Source organism: Austrofundulus limnaeus, unplaced genomic scaffold (assembly GCF_001266775.1).
Source record: "Austrofundulus limnaeus strain Quisiro unplaced genomic scaffold, Austrofundulus_limnaeus-1.0 Scaffold121, whole genome shotgun sequence".
In the NCBI taxonomy this organism is placed as follows: Eukaryota; Metazoa; Chordata; class Actinopteri; order Cyprinodontiformes; family Rivulidae; genus Austrofundulus; species Austrofundulus limnaeus.
This window is the reverse complement of record NW_013952523.1, coordinates 750,564-760,378: the sequence shown is the minus strand read 5'-3', so window position 1 is coordinate 760,378 and position 9,815 is coordinate 750,564.

The window sequence follows — 9,815 nt, the reverse complement described above, 5'->3', positions numbered from 1 at the left end:
ACACACACACACACACACACACACACACACACACACACACACACACACACACACACACACACACACACACACCTGGCCTTGGTGGTGCAGAGCAATGAGCGCTCAAGCCTTGACAGCGAGTGACAAATAACTGCAGCAGCCCTGACATGCAGAATGGCCCCCGCACTGAGAACCTGCCTGACTGATCCATCCAACTCTGCAGAGCAGAAAATGAGCCTTTTTTTTTACAGGAGGTCTCCACAACACAAGGTACTCACAAGAAGCTGTGTTACCTGTAAGCTCGCTCTGAGACATGAATCTGCTGCTTCTGAGAATCAGACGTTTTCCATTCCTTTGTTGTTGTTGTTCTTTTGGCTGCTGCTTTCTGCAGCGCTCGCCACAGTCGGTGAACTTTTATCAAGTGTTTTTTCCACAGAACACAACCTGGGCACAAACCTGCAGCCTCACCCTTTCAGTCATTTGTAACGTCAAAAACTATTTAGTTTTATTCATTTATAAAGCACCCTTTCATACTAAAAGCAGTTCAAGGTGCTGTACAAAATTATGCACAATAAACAAATTCATAAAAACAGCAACAACAATAAAAACAATATAATAAAAACAATCAGTAAAAAAATGTAATGATCAGAAAAAATACAGTTCAAGGAATACAGTTAAAAAGATCTGTCTTAAGCCTGCTCTTAAAAATTGCAACACTCTCTGCAGCCCTCACATTTTCAGGCAGACCGTTCCACAGACGAGGGCCATAGTACTGAAAAGAAGCCTCTCCGTATGTGTGTGTTCTGACTCTTTGAACTGTTAATAGTCCAGTGCCAGAGGATCTTAGGGTTTGTGGTGGTTCATAGGGTAATAACAGTTCAGCCAGATAACAGTTCAGCCAGATAAGATGGTGCAAGACGATTAAGACATTTAAAAACCAGTAAAAGAACCTTAAAATCAATTCTAAGATGTACAGGAAGCCAATGCAATGATTTTAAAACAGGTGTAATATGAGCCTGCCTTCTGGTCTTGGTTAGCACATGAGCAGCAGAGTTTTGTAACAGCTGCAGACTAGACAGATTTTTCTTAGGAAGACCAGAAAGCGGTGCGTTACAATAGTCTAATCGACTAGAAATAAGAGCATGTATCAAAATCTCAGTATTGGCCAAGGACAGAAGAGGGCGGGCTCTGGCTGTATTTTTCAAATGATAAAATCCTGTTTTAACAGTCTGTTTAATATGTGGAATAAAAGTAAGCTCAGAATCAAAAAGAACCCCCAGACTTCTGACTTGTTTGGAAGGATGAAAAGACGCAGCTTGTAATTTTGAAATTATCTTTTCATTTTGATCCTCCAGTCCAATAATTAGAACTTCTGTTTTGTCTTGATTAAGCTGGAGAAAGTTCTGAGCCATCCATGTCTTTATCTCAGAAATACATTTAAGAAGTACAGCAACTAGCTGGAGGTTATCACGAGACATGGAAATATATAACTGCGTGTCATCAGTATAACTGTGGAAGCTTATTCCATGACTCCTGATGATCCCGCCCAGTGGCAGCATATAGAGATTAAAAAGTAAGGGACCTAAGATAGACCCTTGGGGGACAGTTGGCCTCATGGATCTGAGAGGAGCAAGTATTCATATTTACTAAAAAAAGATCTATCTAAAAGATAGGAGCTGAACCAGTACCTGAAAGGCCAACCAAATGTTTTAGTCTATTCAAACGAATCTGATGACCAACTGTATCAAAAGCTGCGCTGAGGTCTAATAACACAAGGACTGAAAGCTTGTGTGAATCCAGATTACACCTTTAATAGTTTACAATTTTTAGTAGGGCTGTTTCTGTACTGTGATTTGTTCTAAAACCAGATTGATAATTTTCTAAAATACCAGTGTCATTAAAAAATTTATTTAACTGAATAAACACAAGTTTTTCCAAAATTTTGCTTAAAAAAGGTAAGTTAGACACAGGTCTATAATTATTAAAAACGTTAGGATCTAGATTACTCTTCTTCAGAATGGGCTTCACCACAGTCATTTTAAAGGCAGCAGGGAAGACACCCGTTTGAAGAGAGCAGTTTACAATGTTTAAAATTTCATTTTCTAAAAGTCTATAGAGAGAATGAAACAGTGATGTAGGAATTGGATCCGAGAGGCACAAGCAAATACTGCAGGTTATGTGTGAATGTTAGACTAAAGAACTACTTAGTGAAGTACTGAAGACATAAAGGTTTATGTTCAAGATATAGTGAGAAGTGAAACAAACAAAAATCTATCTGCCTGGATTTTAATTTGAAATTGTTGTTGTTTAAATGTAATTTCGGCTATGAAAAAAAATTAACCACATTGCAAAATTATTAGATTCATATTGTTTCAACAACCAGGGTCAAATAAATAAATAAATAAATAAATAAATAAATAAATAAATAAATAAATAAATAAATAAATAAATAAATAAATAAAAACTGAACATTTTGAAGAGACGGTATTTGCCAAAATTTCAAGTCACCAGTAAAGTTTGCTCTGGATCCTGCTTTTAAGGCAGAAGCAGGCACGCACAGGAAACAACAAAGTTTATTTATTGAATAAATCAAGGGGCCGATGTGGTGGCAAACTTATTCAAAAGAAACAAAACAAAACAAAAAAACACTGAACAAGACACACAATTTAAAGGACACTAACGAGCTGAACTTACAAACACCTGTGATGGAGACAAACAGGAGTGGGAGGAGCTAAGATACACAGAGGAGCAGGTAAACATGGAAACAAAGAAAACATGAACAGAAAAGCACAAATCCTCACAAAACCAGAATAAAACTACAAGTAAAGAACTGAGAGCATTTTAGAGGACCATATAAAAAGTCATGAATCGTACCTTCAAAATAAGAGGCTGTTATTGGCGCACTTCATTAATATTTTTATGGAAACAGTGTCTAAACGGTTCCAAAACTTGGTGGGAAACGTTTTGTTTGAGAGTCACATCGACTTGATTAAAACAACCAAAGAGCAGCTTTGAACTGAAACCGTCCTGGAATAATCTTCCAAACGGATCATTTAGAAGACATTTCCAGACTTTTTTTTCCCTTTCTTATTTCTTAAAGAGTAAGCTGGAGCATCTGCAGCATCTTTAAACACTGGATCACACTTTTGAAATATTGGACAAATTTTTTTTGAATTGAAACTTTGTACAAAATATTTATTATGGCTGAAAAATGCTAAAAAATATATTGTTATTTTTCTTTTTAGGAGCATTTCTTTCCACACTGTTTATCTCTTTATGAATGGTTCTGTCATTAAAGCTCTGAACATTTTTATCTCACAATATAAATTTAAGGTTATTTTGGAAAATTCAAGATTTGATTCAGATTTTGTTTAACAGATTTGAAGAATTGAACAGAGCAGCTAATACTGTAAATTATTAATTAACTTGTCAACACAATAAATAGTTAACTTGTGTGGCCAGACAAGCTTTAACTATTTGACTAATGGCATTTTTCTTTTTACAGTTTTAAAGTTTTGGTTGCACTGCCCAAATACGCGCACATTTGTCATTTTAGAAACGTGATTCCCAAACTTTTCAGCCCTTGACCCTCAAAATACCAGAAGCAGAGACCTGAGCCCCCAACTGTTGTTGGATCATAAACATTGTTTTCACATCAAAAAAATAAGAGCATAGTAACAATATTCATTATGGTATTTTTGTCCATTTTAAGTACACTAACCTTGTTAAAAATGTTTTTTTGCTATTTTCTAATATAATTAATTCAGAAAATCTTTTCAGGACCCCACCTTGGTATTTTGGGACCCCGTTGTGGGTCCCAACCCCAACTTTGGGAACCATTGGTTTAGACTGTACTCAGAATTTGTGATCTTTATACTCACTTTGTTTGAGCTCAAAGTGTTAAAGCATTAGGATTGTATGCACTAATGTGGCACAATGACCAACATCTGCTCTAAAACAGACAAAAGTGACACTTGTCGGAGATAAAAATGTTCTTAAGAGTGTTTGTTCAACTAAACATAATAAACAAGTGCTCCTGAATGTGGGACTAGTGCAGACTTGTTGCACTTAATATGGAGAATAGAAAATATAATGCATGTTGTTTGTTTTGGTGTAGTCTTCCTCTGCTGTGTGTTTTAAGTTTTTTAACAGGAGCTTCAACATTTGTCTTTCTTGGAAAAGCATTAAGACTTTAAATTAGTTTTATAATAAATTCACTGCTGGCAAGTTTCAATTTGTATTTTTTCCAGCTCCAGGTGACATGCTTTGAATCACAGTACTTTAAAAAAAACTAATTCGATAGTCATAGTTTTGATAATGGCTGCCATATCTCATAATAAAATAATTAATCAATCCTGTGATTTTAACATAAAATGTGAGGAAATCCATCAGTTTGATAACATGTCAGTTAATTATTCAATAACTGGCTTCAAGCTGATCAAAAGCACCCACAGACCTGGACTTCTGCTTTCCACAGCCTGTGTTGTTCTTTAAAGACTTTGGTAGTGTTTAAAAACATCAGTTTTATGGCCTTCTTACAATATTAATGTCCTGTTTGAACTTGAGTGTGCAGCGTTTGTACATAGTAAAATCAGCACATCAACCTCTGACTCTTTATGACTTCTGGACATAATTAACACCAACTTCCACTGACTTTGGTGACTATATATAGGTTTCTTCTTAGTGCCAGTTCCTGGAAATATTCTCGTATTTTTACTGGAACAGTTGGTGACATCGTCACAGCTGATAAAACAGGAACTGGGAGATCTTGAGTGATTGGAAGCCTTTGGAATGACTGTGACAAAGAAACCAGCCCGAGCTTAATTCAGGACTAAATAAGTAAATCATCACTCATATTGTTTAAAGCTGCAGTTGGTAAGTTTTAGAAAAAAAAAATTTTGTGACACATTTGTTCAAACTGTCACTTTGTCCTGAAAGTATATTATGAGACAGATAATCTGAGGACAAATAAATATGCTCAATTACTGATTTTTAATAATTGAAAACCCTTCTTACAGCGGGTAAAATTAGTATTGAACACATCACCATTTGTCTCAGTAAATATATTACTAGAGGTGCTAATGACATGAAATTTTCACCAGATGTTGGTAACAACCCAAGTGATCCATACATACAAAGAAATCAAACCATAAATGTCCAGAAATGAAGTTATTTGTAATAATGTGGAATGGCACAGGGAAAAAGTATTGAACACATGAAGAAAGGGAGGTGTAAAAAAGGCATGGAAAGCCAAGACACCAGCTGAACTCTCTCAGTAATTAGAAAGCAAGCCTGCCCCTTGTCAGTGCAAATTAATATCAGCTGGTTCAGTCCCAAATGATGGCCAGGCATCACACAAGAACCATCTGATGATGGGTAAAAGTAAAGAGCTCTCTCAAGACCTTCACAACCTTATTGTTGCAAAGCATAATGATGGCATCGGTTACAGAAGAATGTAAACCGACCACGACCAGGTGCTCCTCACAAGATTTCTGACAGAGGAGTGAAAAGAATTATCAGAAGAGTTGTCCAAGAGCCAAGGACCACTTGTGGAGAGCTTCAGAAAGACCTGGAATTAGCAGGTACGTTTGTTTCAAAGAAAACAATAAGTAATGCACTGAACCACCATGGCCTGTATGCACGCTCACCACGCAAGACTCCACTGCTGAAGAAACAGCATGTTGAAGCTCCTTTAAAGTTTGCTGCACAACATTTAAACAAGCCTGTGTAATACTGGGAGAATATAGTCTGGTCAGATGAGACCAACATTGAACTGTTTGGATGCCAGAATACACATCATGTTTGGAGGTCAAATGGCACTGCACATCAGCCCAAAAACACCATACCAACAGTGAAGTTTGGAGGTGGGAACATCATGGTGTGGGGCTGTTTTTCAGCATATGGTACTGGCAAACTTCAAATAATTGAAGGAAGGATGAGTGGAAAAATGTACAGAGACATTCTTGATAAAAATCTGCTTCCATCTACCAGGATGATGAAGATGAAACGTGGCTGGACATTTCAGCAAGACAATGAGCCCAAACACAAAGCCAAGGAAACTCTCAGTTGGTTTCAGAGAAAGAAACTAAAGCTGCTGGAATGGCCCAGCCAATCAGCTGACCTGAATCCAACAGAAAATCTATGGAAAGAACTAAAGATCAGAGTTCATAGAAGAGGTCCACGAAACCTTCAAGATTTGAAGACTGTGTGGAAGAATGGGCCAAAATCACACCTGAGCAATGCATGCAACTAGTTTCTCCATACAGGAGGTGTCTTGAAGCTGTCATTGACAACAAAGGCTTTTGTACAAAGTATTAGATACATTTCAGTAAGTGTGTTCAATACTTTTTCCCTGTGCCATTCCACATTACTACAAATATCTTCATTTCTGGACATTTATGGTTTGATTTCTTTGTATGTATGGATCACTTGGGTTGTTACCGACATCTGGTGAAAATTTCATGTCATTAGCACCTCTAGTAATATATTTACTGAGAAAAATGGTGACGTGTTCAATACTTATTTTGCCTGCTGTAAGTTCTGCTGAAGCTTGGTAATCACCCATTCATTCAATTCAGGTGTGCTGAATCAGAGGAACAAGTAAAACATGCATGAGAGCGGCCCTCAAGGACCAGGACTGCCCACCCCTGGTATAACGGGAGCATCCCTGAAAGGCTCAGTTGTTCACAAGCGAGGACGGGGTGAGGTTCACTACTTTATGAGTAGCTGTGTGAGCAAATAGTCCAATTGTTTAAGAACAGTTTGTTTCTCAATGTACAATTGCAAGGAATTTAGTGAATTCATAATCTACAGTCCAGAATTTCATCAAAAGATTCAGAGATAGAAACAAAATTCTGCAAGCAGCAAGGCTGAAAACCAACATTAAATTCCTGTGACCACTGCGTTAAAAACCAACATCATTCTGTAACAGATTGTACCACATGGTCTCAGGAAGACTTCAGAAAATCAGTGAACACAGTTCATTTCTAAAGCTACGAGTGCAAATTAAAGCTCTATCATGCAAAGACAAGCTCAGACATCAGCAACACCCAGAAACACTGCTGACTTATCTGGACCCGAGCTCATCTGATGGACTGACACAAAGTGGAAAAGTGCCCTGTGGTCTGACGAGTCCACCTTTCAGATTGCTTTTGGAAATCATGGACGTTGTGTCCTCCAGGTCAAGGAAAAGAGCTGTCTGGATTATTATCAGTGCAAAGTTCAAAAGCCAGCCTCTCTGATGGTATGGGGGTATATTAGTGCCCATGGCACTAATACTTGCACAACTGTGAAGGCACCATCAATGTTAAAAAGTAGATACAGGTTCTGTAGCAACTTGTGCTGCTTTCCATCCTTATTTAGGAACGTCTTGCTTATTTCAGCAAGACAACATTCTGCACATGTTACAGCAGCGGTACTAGATGGCCCTGCCTGCAGTCCAGCCCTGTCTCCCATTGAAAATGTGTGCAGCATTATGAATCAACACAACAACAGAGACCCCAGACTGCTGAGCAACTGAAGTTGTTCATCAAGCAAGAATGAAAGAATTCCACCTACAAAGCCTCAACTATTAGTGTCCTCAATTACCAAATCTTTCATGCAGCTTCATTGTGGCGACCCCCCTGCAGATGTGAGCAGGTGAAACATAAAAGATTTTAAAAACTGGGGCATATGTAGCCTGCTGTCAATATTTTTCAAATCTGATCAAACTGGTGGATGTTTATGATTACTTATTAATTATTAACCTTGATTTAAGCAGCCAAATCCCTCTGAGATCACAGAACTCTTTTTGCAAGGGAAGCCCTGAAAGCAACCTAACATGCATGTTTTTGTGTGAGGAAACCAGACCTGGAGAAAACTCACACAAACAAGAGGAGAACATGTAACTCCACACAGAACGATCCCTGGTCCAAACCGGACCTTGTGAAAAATCTGTAACCACTGATCTGTCATGCTGTTTATGTGATATGGTAAATCACAATTTATTAATTATGAGATGAATATGAATTATGAGACAGTGTGAGTGTGAATTTATCTGTAAATCATGCACAGTAAACATCAAAGCTTGTCATGCACACAGTATAGGCTGCAAGTGTGTAAATGAATATATGCAAATAAATTTAATTAAAATATGCAGAAGTTTATACACAGTATATGTCGGTCTATAATGTTTTTTTACAAAGCAAGTGCAGTTTATTGTGATATTTGTTGTGAATTACTAAAGCAAAGGCAATCATATTTATGTGTTTTATTCTTATTTACAAATATTTCTTTTTGTCATAGAATAGATTCATGATAAAATTTTAAACAAAACATTTACAGATCAAACAAGTCAGGAAATTGTTAACACTGATTACAAATATAGAATTTATCCTATATTACTTTTGAAATTAAAATTAAATTTGCACAAAAAGTAAGTAAATCAATTCCCTCCCTTTTTCAATCTTTGCTGTAACAAGGCTTCTTCTAATAAATCTTATACTGTTGACAGAATTTCCCTTTTAAATGGTGCCACATTTGTAAGGAACATGCATTTGTGGGATGAGCAGTAGAGCTGAGTGTGTTTGTTGCACACATGAGAAATTAACTAAATCTTCTTTGCCAAACAGCTTATTTTGCTGTTGTTAATGACTCTTGTTTTGAGCTTCGGGTACCACTGCTGCTGCCAATCAGGTCCCCAATTTAAATTTTCTTACCAAGAAGCATTGCTAGAAAGAAATAATCCACCAAACACTAATTTTCTTACTTTTTGTGCAGTTTAAATGTGACACATCACATCGAACCGAGGATTAAGTCTCAAGCAGAGAAACATGCAGCTGCACTGGTTAAAACGTTTGCAACAATTGCATTTAGTCAAATATCTCAAATATTATCTTACATATTCTTTTGAAACTCTTGTTTTGAGCAGTAGAAACATGAAACATAATTTTGAACAGGAAAGCTAAACATTTTTGTGGAGTAAGCTCATACCCGTAATGATAAAAAAAGACAAAAGCTCACAAATGATACAGTTTTGTTGTTGCATCACAGAAATATAGCACATGATGTCTATCATAAATTAAACACAAACGTGAGCATATTAGTTATGAGAGAACAACTCTAAACAAGAAATGTGTCCTGAGGTGTCATTTTATGGTTTTAAAGAAAAATTGTGAGTTTTTTTCTCTTTTTTTTCATCAAAGTCAGCTTACAGTTTACACCGTTTTTATCATTTTCCCTGAGCTCAATGCTTTTGTTTTCTTTCCAGCTGACAAATCTTAATATCCAAAAATAGATTTGCATTTCCTCTTTAAGATGACATCAAAAATGCCTCATTAACATAACCTCAAAATAGGATTCAGACCAAATATTGACTGATCAGGAAAACAAATCAAGGCATTTCTTTGGAACAACTCACCAAACCATATCAGGATGGTCCCTATCAAAATGTATATAAAAAGCATATAGTAAATGTAAAATATATTATTCATGTTTATTTACGGAACGTGTTGTATCACTCTTCAGCTGTGCTAAAATCCTTTAGATGTGTTTGATGTTAATGAAGATAATCTGCATGTTTAAATAATAAGCTTGTTAGATAAATGCTGTAAAGTCTGAAGATTTATGGTCCAGTTCATCTCAATAAAACCAATCAATCATGTGTGAGAAAAAGACTCGGTTTGTCAGACAAAGGTTGATCTGCAGGTTGAAGAGGATCCTGCAGATTCCTTTAGATGCTGCACACTTCACTGTTTAATCCCTTTCATTCAACCTGCTGGGGCCTTTTCCAGCCCATTGACGCAGCGTCACGGCTGTGTTCAGGCTGAGGGGTGTGTGTGTGTGTGTGTGTGTGTGTG